Below are 12288 nucleotides of genomic sequence, written 5' to 3'. Positions count from 1 at the left end.
TAGTGAAATCTCACACAGAAGTAAGCCATAAGTAAGGTTAGATCAGGAGAATACTCAGTACAGGGGATGACTTGGAGTATTACAGGATAAATGGTTTCTCTGAAATTAATGGATTCAAGCAGAAGTTCAGCAAAAATATGAAAATATCATTGATGTTGTACACACACAAGTTGCTGGCAGTGTTGAGAGGGTTCGCAGAATATTGAATTAAATAGTGATTACACTGATGCTCTGTTGCAGTAGTGAGTCGGCTATATTCTGATTCACACAATTCTATCATTTTTGTTTTGTTTTATTTTGTTTTTTTTACATAACTGCATCCTTATCCAAAGGTTCTTATTTGGGATATGTTCATCGTAAGTTCATTTACCTTTAGGATCCCTGCAAATTTGTCTTTCCTGTGCAGGTATGGGGATGAATGTCCTTTGTTGAAATACCAGTCAGTTCTAATAGCGACATTCATGATAGACTATGCAGCAGGTTCGCAGATTGTCGAGCCGAAAGTTTGAGAGTTTTAATGTGTCAAGGCACATGGTTTAGAGCTCGTGCCAAGAGACCGTATTGATGATCCAAAAGCCACTATTGACTGGCCCAGTAAACTCTCAGATGTGTGTATAATTGCCATGGCAACCTTACAGGGCATGCATGGAAGGTCATGATGAGTCATGAAAGAAGAAGGAGAAAAATTTAAAAACAATGTCGAAATTGTGAATGAGGAATTCTCTTTATTTTTCCTAATAGATACCAGAGTTCCTTTTCATTTTAGCTAGATAACTAGGTGTAGTCAGCTTTAAATACCTTGTAGCATATGGATTATTGAGTGGAAAGGCTGGCCCGGTCTAGATATATTCAAGAATCCCCGTAATGAATTGTGCACACTTTTATCACTGATCTCTATGTAAAGTATGTGTACACAAACAGCTGAAGAATCTCGGCTGGAGTCGACTGTTACTGATGAGTGTAGGCTTTAATGCGTGTGTTCGCTAGCAAGTTCTACAATGTATTTGTGGTTTTTCGAGTGTTATTTCCCAGTGGGCGGCGAAAGAATTGAGCCACCCGTGAATCCCCACACTACCAGGTCTTTAGGAATGGATCCACCCCCTCTTTTGCAAACCTCATAATGAGCTAGTCTGTGTGCATGAGTTGTTGCCATGTCAGGCAAGCCTTAAGCAAGCTTTCTTGTTGTCATGCACTACCAGTGTCGTACTTCCATTCAACCAGTTTCGAATATGCACAGCTGTAAAAGTTATCTATTCCCCAGACATAATGTATTGCGTAGGGTGACAGAGATACAAGGGATTGAATATATTGCTCGTTGCTTTGCAATATCAGCACTGGCACATATCAGGCAGACACACGTGACTGATAACACGTGAAGACAATGCACGCTGGGATGTCAGAGCACTATCTGTGATTTGTGTGTCACAAGTGGAAGGGGAGGGGTGGGGAGAGAATGGGGGGGGGGAGAGAATAGGGGATGACAGATGCCTAAGCACTGATGTGTGACCTTACCCAAGACACAGGGAGGACCTGGGAATTCATTCTTTAAGGGACCCTAGATTGACTTATTAACCACACCTCACCTCCATGATGGATGATCGTAATATCATCTTTTGTAAATGTGTCACAGTGTGACTCATTGATTCTCCTTTTCACGAGCTGCCATTTCTTGAAAACGGTGCTCTGCACCTTTAGCTATTAAAACTGTAGATCATGCTTTTTATGAAGGCCCTATCATATTTATCCCAGTTTGCAAGATTATAAAAATCACACCTCCCTGATTATAGTCACCAATACTACTGTAAACAGACTATTACATTACATTACATTTACTTTCATATTGAGACAGTTCTACACACATTCAAGTGAATGTTTCACCTAAATTGTTGTAATTTGTAATTTTTATATTTGCATACTTATATTTTTTGTGTTATATGACATTTCTTGAAAAATATAATGAATTGATATCAAAATTGAACCTGCCCAAATAATATGCTACATTGTCTGATGCAATGCATTCAAGCGTCATTTCTTCAATATTTGGCCATCTAGATCTGAATTACGTTCCATCTCTGAATCTTATCATGACAAATTCTGGGCAGGGTGGATGAGATTTCTGGTAGTGCAAGTAGATCTAACCCACTTCCGTGAACAGCCGACCCCCTGGGTCATGCCTGTAAAAACATCGCCCCCCATTTTTAAGTGTTGTTCAGAGTTCATATGCCAAGTGATTCCATGTGAGCGAAAGAGAAAAAAAGGCTGCCAAATAGCTGTTGGAATAGCAAAACAGAGGGCGTGCACTCATGTAACTACACCCTCGTAGACACGGAACATGATTTACGCCATGAAATGCTGTGATAACAATGTATAGTGAATCCTCAGTGCTTGTTGATGCACAAGTATAAGTGGAGTGATGAACTGGTTGGCATTCACCGCCAAAGTTGCAGGGAATCATTGGGGGGGGGGGGGGCAGGAGTGGGTTATGCTCGCAGAGGTGATAGAAGGAGCTTTGAAGTCAAAGTCTCCATTATTGACATCACCTTGACATGTGAACAACCCTACTGGCACAGTTCTCTAAGGGGTTGAGATCTATCGTAATAGGTGAGTGCTAGAAGGTCATAAGTGTGGCATGATAGCAGGATGAGCTAAAATGAGGCACGTCTGTAGCATTATGAGTGCAAGACAGATAAGTGGATATGATTTCTTTTTGTGTGTGTCTAGTCAAGTAATACAGAGAGGGAGAACGTTATTTTATTGGAAAAAAACTAGAAAAAGAAAGAAGATACGTGATACATGACTCTAGGAGGGGAGAGATCCTTGGATTTGGTCGTATATCATAACCAGATGCCATCCAAAACAAATTGATTGCATAGCCCCGTATCCATCACACCCTCTAATGGGCCGATCGAGCCGCCACTTAACACCGGAAAGTTATGATTTGTGCAGATCTCCAGTGGGCGAATGCGTTTTTCTGTGCCGCTCATGCGTGTCCCACAAACACTGCACGTCCCACGAACGTCGCACGTCCCCGAGGCAGATCATGTGAAACGGCAGAAGGCGATAAGTGATGGGATTTGGAAATGTGCCTTCACCATTCAGTGGATTTGAACTCCACCCTGTATGAGTATGGCAGACAGAGGGAGCTATGCCCCATTGGCACATAGCAGAGTACTTCAATCCTTGTCTTCTATCTCCTCTTCCCTCCTCACTGCTCTTACGTCATCATCATCTACTTCTTCTCTCCATCAATTTATACTTCTCTTCCTTTCATTCATCTTCCTCCTGTCGCCTTCTTCAAATTTCTCTTTTTCTCGTAATCATCAAGTTACAACCTTCTTCATCGTTGCCATTATCGCTGTAACCAGCGTCTCCATTACCATTATAGCTTTATCACCATCATCATCATCCTCATCATCGTCATCATTGTTGTTGTTGTTTTGTTGTTGTTGTTGTTGTTGTTGTTGGTCTTTACTGATATTTCTCCTTTCACCTCTTCTGTCTATCCTTTTTCCCTCCTGATCTATCTTCTCTGTTGCTCATGTTTCTTTCATCCCCTGAAATATGGCCATATTGTGATTTGTGATAAAGAAAACATATTTAAATGCCTTGAGGGGATCAAGGAAGGAGGTACATCCTGTGTGGAGTGCCCTAGATGAGATATACTGTATGTGCCAACATTTGAGCCCTATCAACCAGTGAAGAGATTTAATCAGGGATGACGTTCGAGTCTCCTCCCAGCGTCTGATGGTCTCAAATCTGGGAGTGCTGGCTGGTATCTGGAGCAAATATCACGAGGGGTGGTTTACTTCCACGAAATCTTCTTTGGTAGGAATAAGCACCTTTGACCCCTCGACTCACTATGAGTGGGAATAATATTGTGTCAACAAACAGTTTTCGTTCTCGCTGCTGCAACAAACTCGTAATGCTGCTGCACTTGAGTTTTTCGCACAGTAATGCACATAAATTATGCTATCAGCTTTGCAAGCCATCTGCTTGCTACAGTAGATGTTACGTAAATGATGCATGGCCGCCTGACTGTGACCAAGCTGTGCATATTTCTAAAATGCATATAGAGCTCAAAGTTTCTCATCCTGTGACGTACAATATTGAACTTCACACTTTCCTGTAGATATGTTACGTAGCTGTGACGTGAACCGTGCATAGCCAAGCACTTGAATATTAGGCAAAGAGGATGGTTGTTGTTTGTTTTGTCTCTGTTCTCGTCTTGTTTTAGTTTTAATACTTCACCAGTGCTAACTAGGGAGGAGGGATGTTTCTATATTAAGGACAAGAAACCAAGACAGGTGTTGGAGTGAGCTGATATGATGTCAAATTCTCCATCCCTTCCTTTTCATATTTAGAGCAATTTCCTTCTCCTCTCGAGAAGTTTGAGATGCTAACCAGGTACAGTAGTCTCCGCATAATCGGGTTTTGCCTAGTCAGGTACTCTGCTTAATCGACATACAAAGTGAATAGACAGTTCCATCGTGTGTTATATTTACCGGATAATCACATAAGCATTTCGGTTAAACAGGTAGAAATTTTCCAGACAAGCCTCATCTATTCTCATTGTTCCCCGCAGAAAGTCTCTGAAAAGTGTGTAAATAATAGAAAGTCTGAAGAAACCGTGAGGTGCTTACAGGCAATAGAAATGTTCTGCTTGGCACTACCTGATTAAGCAGAGAGTACTGTACTATGTGACCCGGGGAGAAAGAAAGACAGGAAAGTGGAGAGATGGAGAGATAGAAAAAGAAAGAGAAAAAGCAGGAAGAGGAGGAAGAGAGGGAGAGAGCTGTATGAAGTATAATGTCACCACACTGTATGCACAGTGGCATCAACTTTCCTTTGCAACACAGTTCTGCAGTTTGGCTTAAAGTTAGAATGTCTCACATCTAGTGTTACAAAAATGCATCAAACCTTTTGATGTTTTAAGTCTGGAAGAAAGTATAACGTTTGGGACTGTAGCTAAAGCATTGTGAACATTTTAGTAATAAAATGGGTATTTTTTTCAGTCTTCACCCCCCACATGACATGCCACATCCATTCATGTATCAGTACCCCTATATTCTCTTTGTAATCATAATTAGCCATATTTGATTTTGAAATTGCCTTTAACAAACTCGCTAACATTGGCTGGTATAAATGCATAAAGTTATGATATATCTTGAGCATAAAAGTGATTTTGCAAGCTAAGAAGCAGAGGATTAGTGATTAAAAAAAGAAATGAAATGCTACGTGATTTCCTATGAAGTTTGCATCAGCTACAATGTGTTTGCCAAATGCTGAATCTAAAAAAGAAGAAGAAAAGAAAAAAAAAAGGGTGGAAGGAACTGCGCAGTCCAGCTATCATGCTTAGGTGTCGGTCGCTGTGATAATTGCCACTTTAGTATTATTACCTGGGCTGTGGCATGGAGCAAACGACTTTATAGAAATGCTTCAGTAACTGCTTAAAGAATTACCCAGCTTGCTTCGACACCTCGTGTGCTAGGGAGGTGAAAAAGAAAAGCATTTGTATCGCAGCACGACAACGGGAGACAAATGCGCCTGTCTGTCAGAGACACCTTGTAATGCCCCTGGAGTCCTTCTCAATGGGAGGGAAAGAGACTAGGGTGTATTCTACCCAATGATTGATGCCTGTTGTCTTCAGCTTATGACCTTTGAACCTGACCTTTGACCCCGGCCCTGGTTTCGCGTTACCACCAAGCCTTACCCCCTGGCCGCCTGGGGGTCTGCAGTACCTGAGGTAAATGTGCCCGTCAGTACATTTTTGCCCACCGAGATTTTGCTGATGTGTAGAATTTTGCAAGTAAGACAGTTTTCATAAAGGAAAACGTGATTAATACGATATCTGCGCGCAAGGTTTTTTAGAGGTAAGATGAAATTAATATCCCTACATATACAATGATACATGTATGCATGTAGGAATGAAGAGACTTTAACTATACTGTAATCCCATCTCGTCCCCTCCGGTGTGTATCTTATTGTCCATAAAAAAATTTTTATCAGTTACATTTGCTAAATTACCCCTTCCATTTCACTTTATGACATGGAAGCATGCTTGTGATGTCACGAAAAAGTTATGTTAGACAAATATGTTATATCAACCGAACCGTCGGGGACGAGCTGATTTCGCTATAACTGATAATTCCCAAAGACACCTCCCCTAGTATACTCGGAACTAGTCTTCAATGGAATAAAAAATGGATGTACAGTGAAGAGGGATGTTTGAGGTTTTCCTTCAGCCTGTTTCTTTTCATATAAAATTACCCTGATTATTTTGAAAATAAATGAAAATTGAATTTGACTGGAGAGAGAGTGCATTGTAAAGAGAATTTGACAATTATTGATAGAGTTAATTGCAATCCCAGTTATGTGCAAAATTCCTTGTATGTTATAAGTATCTTTGAAATGTTCAAAGACTTTTTGATTCAGCCCCTCATGATTCTATAAATTACCAAAGTATGTGGCAGTTCTTGTCTGCACTACAAACTTGATTTCAGCCGCAGTTGAGGCCGGTTCAGGTTCTTCTATGCACCAGAACAGCCTGTGGTAGGGAGGCCATTCCTTGCTCACTTGTAATGGGCCGATTGCCTGTTAACCCATAGAGGGCCAGCTAATTTTGATAAGGCACACATTTTCCATAGACACCTGCCCAAGTTTACTCAGGACTAGTGTTCAATGGGTTAAAGTAGGATCTCCAACTCAACTCACCTCCTTAACCCGTTCCGCACGGGAACCTGTTGGCCTGTGTAATAAGTCTATTGGCATTTCCGAATTCAGTATTGAAAGGGGTAAGAGAGTGTTGTTTGCGTTTAATATTTGTGTTACTTTATTATTGGTATTGCTTTGTTTTGTTTTTGTTTGAGAGCAGGAATTCAAGTGAAAGGCCAGAAGAGAATGGTGGAAACCAACAGCCAGAAATATTCAGGAAAAAGGAAAAGGAGGGGGAAAGAAGAAGAAAAAAATGTGAAAGAAGAGTTTGATAGGAATTGATAGATTGTAGGATTGTGGGAACTTTGGAAAGAAGAAGACCTAGTAGGAGTAAGACAGAGGGAGAGAGAGAGTGTGTGTGTGAAAGAAAGAGATTGAAAGGGAGAGAGAGAGAGCAAAGGAAGAACAATGAAAAGAAAATATCACCTGGCTTGTTTCGTTGGTATCCAGATGTATTGTAGTACCAGTTGTGCCAATTTTTCGCCTTTTTTTATATTGGTGTGAATGAAACAAGTCTAAAGCCCTTTTTACACTTGTGTTTCTTATCCCCGTACTTTCTCTGACTTAGGACTATCGTTAGTCCCGTACCAATTTTTTCAGCTTTTTACACTCGCCAATTAGTCCCGTACTAAGCTCTTGTCTGGGGCTAAGAAGAAAATTGACCTTTTTACACTCGTATTTCTTAGTCCGGTACTTTCCAAACCACATGAATATTCATGATTACGCTGTGCACTGTACACGTACATGTACGCACCAGCAGCACTTGATTACCTTGTTTCTGATTGGTCAGTGGGGGTCGGACTTCGTCTCCGTCGCTTAGCCCCGGATTATTTTTTCGTTCTGTTTACACTCGCTTGCTTGGCACCGCAATTGCGGTGCTAACCCTGCTATTTTGCAGGGCCAGATAGTACGGGACTATCGGTGGGGCTAGCCCACTTTGGCAAAAACAAGTGTAAACAGAAAGTGGGCTAAGGAAAGTCCGGTACCAACGGTGGGGCTAAGGTCTCCCCCCCCCCCCCCCCCCAGCCCCACCGTTGGTACGGGACTAAGCAAAAATTTGCAAGTGTAAAAAGCCCTATAATGAACATGATGCCCATTGCATGTCATCCCAGCCATGATAGACTGTATGTCATTCATGTGCTGGTGGTAATGGTGGTGGTTGATTGGATTGGGGGGGGGGGGGGGGGGGGAGGAGGAGGTAGGGGGTTAGGTGCTACTAGGTGGGGGTACTGAATCTCAAGTGTGTGTTTGCGAGTGCGGGGTTGGCACCGTAAATCTCCCCTTCTAACCGTAGCTTGCGGTCTGTCGAAAGTGTCGACATGTTCCTGTGGGGATGATTATTCATCCTGGATAGCTTTGACTTTCCCCCGACGACCTCCGACTGTAGGCCCTAACATTCAGCAAAGAGTCCCTGGAATCTGTTCCTCCATTGCGCAGTTACGACTGTGACCCAGTGCTCGGACCCTACAGGGTAGCTCCTCCCTCCTGTAAATTCACATTGACTTTGATTAAAAGAACATTAAAGAAACCTTCCTTGATTTTGGAAGGTTTATTGAATCTGGAAAGAGGATGACAAAGTTTCGGCATGTTAGCAAACATCTTTGTGCTTCCACAAAGCAATGGAATTAGGCAAAATTACTCATGCAACGTTGATACCCTTATGATGGTTTATAATGTCCTTGCATCGTTAATCCCTTACAGACCTGCACACAAATAAGAAAAAAAAATCCATTCTTAAATCAAATAAAAGGAATAATTTGTATCAGTCACATCAATTTATTATAGAGATACAATGTATGTGATAATGTAGCAGTAATGACTGTCAGTAGAAGAGATTTGTGTTTGCTACAGATCATTGACTGAAAATATGATTTTTGCACCTAAGAATTGTGAGAGGATGAGATTGCCTAGACTAAACTGCCTATTAAGGTTGTGACTGATATTACCTATTTAAGAAATTATGTCATATTTTGACATTCCATATTGATGTCTTGTTTGGATTTAGGGTTGTTCTGTGTGAAAGATATCAATCATTTTCTTTTCTGATTTTAAAGTTAATGGGAAAGCGGAATGGAGTTTCATGGTTGGTGCATTGTCTTATCAATTTATACCCAAGTGAGCTTCTTAATAAGGCAACAATAGTTAAAGCAAAGTGTAAAGGAAGTAGTATTACAGTAAAAGAGAAGAAACGAAACTGGCAGTGAAATCATTTGAACAAAGTTTATTGAAGAAAAGGAAACAAGCCAAATCCATGAAGTGTAACATGCAAAGCAAGTATTTTAGCATAAATGACCAGTGCAAATGATTCCTAGGATGCCATAAACCAAGTTCATGTGCAACCTTCTCTCCCCAAATCTCTGGTGGATATAGTCTGTCCAATTTTCTCTCTCTCTCTCCATCTCTCTCAGTTGGCATTACTTTGAATTTGAGAGCTAGAAGAGTTGGTCTGGAGTGGATAAGTCGTTAAGTGATAAAAAATTGATGATGATGATGAAAGAAAGAAAAGAAACAAAACGTGCCTGTGCCCCTCCATTCTGAGAATGTCGGAGCTCTTTATGTAATTGTCAAAGTGGGAATAATTACATCTGCACATGCAATGAAACGTGAACTCCTCTTGTTTTTGAAATATTGATGTTGTGGCACTGGATGGTGATAAATAATATCTTTCCCCCAAAAAAATGTATTCCCTCCTCCTGTTTTACTCCGCATCTTGTTGTCTGTACACAGGCCACCTCGGTTGGTTGGGTACAGAATTTCGTATTTCTCGTGTGTGTCTGCGTGCGGGCAGGTCGATCACTGGGTGATCAGAATTCGATACCGCCGGGCAGATTTATCGGAGTCTGGCTAATTTCCGAGTTGAGACAGAGGGAAGATGTGGTTTTTCTGCAGCGGTACTTGACCGTGCCTTCTCTCTCAGCCCCACCCCCCCCCCCCCCCAACTCCACTCAAATCTGTTGAGCTGATGACACATCTTTTGCCCTGCCTGCCACAGAAACCAACCACAAGGCTGATGAAATTATTTGTCACTATGTTTTTCCTTTGTCTTTTTATTCATCTTTATTTTTTTTTTTTTTGGGGGGGGGGGTAGGAAGGGAGGGGGGTGGTAGACTGTATGTTTCACCTCTTTGAACCAGAAATTGAGGTTTGTAACATGTGACCCAAGCTACCTTTGTACATCTCAGAAAATGTTTCATTCCTTCCTTCTTTAATATGTCCTGGAAATGGAGATGGATCGATCCATGCTTGTATAATTGGTTATCTCAGTTAAAATTATTTCACAGAAGAAATACACAGAGAACGAGAATAGAAAGAGAACAACAAGATATACGAAAAATGATGCAGTTGGCTACAGGAGGAATATATTGTAATACAAAGTGTGTGGTGTATGTGTGTATGCTTGTATGTGTTTCTTTTTTCTGTTTGTGTGTATGAGTACCAATCCTCTATTCATGGCAGAGCCAATGTAGGATAGGTATGAAAGTATTTTTGGCTGCTTCATATTTGGTGACATTTGTCTCATAGATGTGGAGCTATGATTATCTGTTCAGATAACATATTTTCAAAAGATAGGGCCTACTACTCTACATACCTCTACAAACGCGTCTGTCAGATAATACCGTCATGAATATTGGTGTATATTGTATTTCTGCCGCATTTGCGCACCATTGCAGTTGGGCTATCTCTACTGCTCATCAGGTTGCTGTATTTCAGTGAGGGACTTGTACAAAAGAACATAAAAACGTGCTGAAGATGTTGGGCTAGAGAACGGGATGAGACACGAGAGCGAGAGAGAGTACTTCAGGTGAAGTTAGTCATAAAAAAGTCATGTTATTACCCCAATCAGATCGCTATCCAAAAGGTCAAGGTTGCGCGTTTTCTCTGCACTACGGGTGCGCTGGTTATATGTAGCCAGGGATGAAAGTAGCAGGATGTCAAAAAATAAGAGATGCCGTGATAAGAACTAAGAGAGTGGATGTTCAAAGGTCAGATGAAAATTTTCCATGCGGCAACGATCTCAAATTGCTACAATTTCTTCTTTTTTCTTCTTTTTTTATGGATCCCGAATTTCTTGATCATGTGAAGTTAACCATGATGAAATCATCATCAAAGGCAAAAAAAGAAATGTTGTTTGTGTGTACTCGTGGGAGACCATTTGAAATAGTTTGTGGTAATTTTCTGTCAGTCAGGCAATAAGAGAAGACCTATCAACTTAGGCAAGATAATCCTGTAAAGGCCAAAATTGGATTATATCACTGAGAATTATATGCATCTCTTTTTTTTCAATGTAACGAGTTACATTGAAAGAATTCCCAAATACTGTTATGTGGAAAATTTTCTTTGTTATCAAACATAAATTTATACTCTTATCAGACAAATATGTGTGTGATATGCACTTGACAATTCTATGCCATAGGATTTAATGGATGTGGAAATTTATGGAATCAACCAGTTAAGACAAATTTTGAGGTTTTGTCTATGTGGCTGTTTTTAATAGTATGTGTATATTTGTGTAAGAGAAAGAGTGCATATGACTGTGTATATGAATGAAATATCTAAATGTGTTATGTATACATGTATGTATGTTTTCTGTAATATAAAGAATGAGCTTCATCGATTTCGTATAATGCTAATGTTATTGTACTTCATACTTTTGTTGTTGGAACTGAACTGAACTGAACTGAAATGAATGAATGGATACATATACTTGGCTTATTTCTTCCTTGAACTCAGGTGGCAGGTAAGATTGATGATTGAACAAAGTTCAGGAAATGTTGGCCTTTTTCTGTGCAAGCTCTCTCCATGCAACTGTCTCTTTCCTTCTTTCCGGTGGCAAAGGCGGTAGGCTTGTCTCTCCTGAGCGGAGCTCAAGAAAAAGTCTAGGCTGCCGAATAAAGCCCTAGTACCCTACTTCCTGTCGCTTTGATGACAGCATTGTGGTCCCAAAATCTTGACAAAACATCTCCAAAATCTCCGCTTCCAAACTCAACGGAGCCCCCGCAAATGACTGGCCCCGTCCAAAATAGAGCGTCAAAAATCTTCACCTCCGGGGGCGGCAGCCGGTGTGGTGTGTATGGTGCGGCTCTTGTCTCGGTGTTGGTTTTGTGGCTGAACAAGAAAACTGCAACATGAGAATGAAAATATCCCCCTTAGTATTAGGCTATAGGCTAGCATTAGGGAGTTTTGGGAAGAAGGGATATGATATTTTGATTGTAGCTTTTAAAAGTTTCTTCACAAACTTTATACCCTCTTTTTCTCCCGCTTCATTCTGAGTCCCGGCTTAAGTTAGACTTCAATCAGCAAGGAGGCAGGCGGGCAAAGCCGACTTGTCTGAAACAAAAACAGGTCGAACATTTCGGCAATAATATTGTCGCTCCCGCGAGAAAATAGCCAAGGCGCTGGAAAACAGGCACAAATTGAATGCAAAGTATCAGACCTGACAAGGAAGGATACAGTTGCGACAATGCACGACATGCTGGATGGAATTTTAGGAACAATATTTTGGCAGTCGAAGTATGACAGGTGATCCTGAAGGAGGTTGATAAGTTATATACAAGTAAAGTAAGCAACATTCACTCA

The 12288-nt window shown here is 40.9% G+C and overlaps 1 protein-coding gene across 1 annotated transcript in view; it reads left to right on the top strand.

The window, feature by feature from the left end:
* LOC139743862 (uncharacterized) overlaps positions 1-12288 on the top strand; it is a 242529-nt gene that overhangs the window by 193057 nt on the left and 37184 nt on the right. The window lies entirely within an intron of this gene.

Source organism: Diadema antillarum, unplaced genomic scaffold, assembly GCF_040938485.1.
Source record: "Diadema antillarum isolate AM-2024a unplaced genomic scaffold, OU_Dant_1.0 seq00001117_RagTag, whole genome shotgun sequence".
NCBI classification, from domain to species: Eukaryota; Metazoa; Echinodermata; class Echinoidea; order Diadematoida; family Diadematidae; genus Diadema; species Diadema antillarum.
This window is presented reverse-complemented; position numbering and strand designations above follow the sequence as displayed.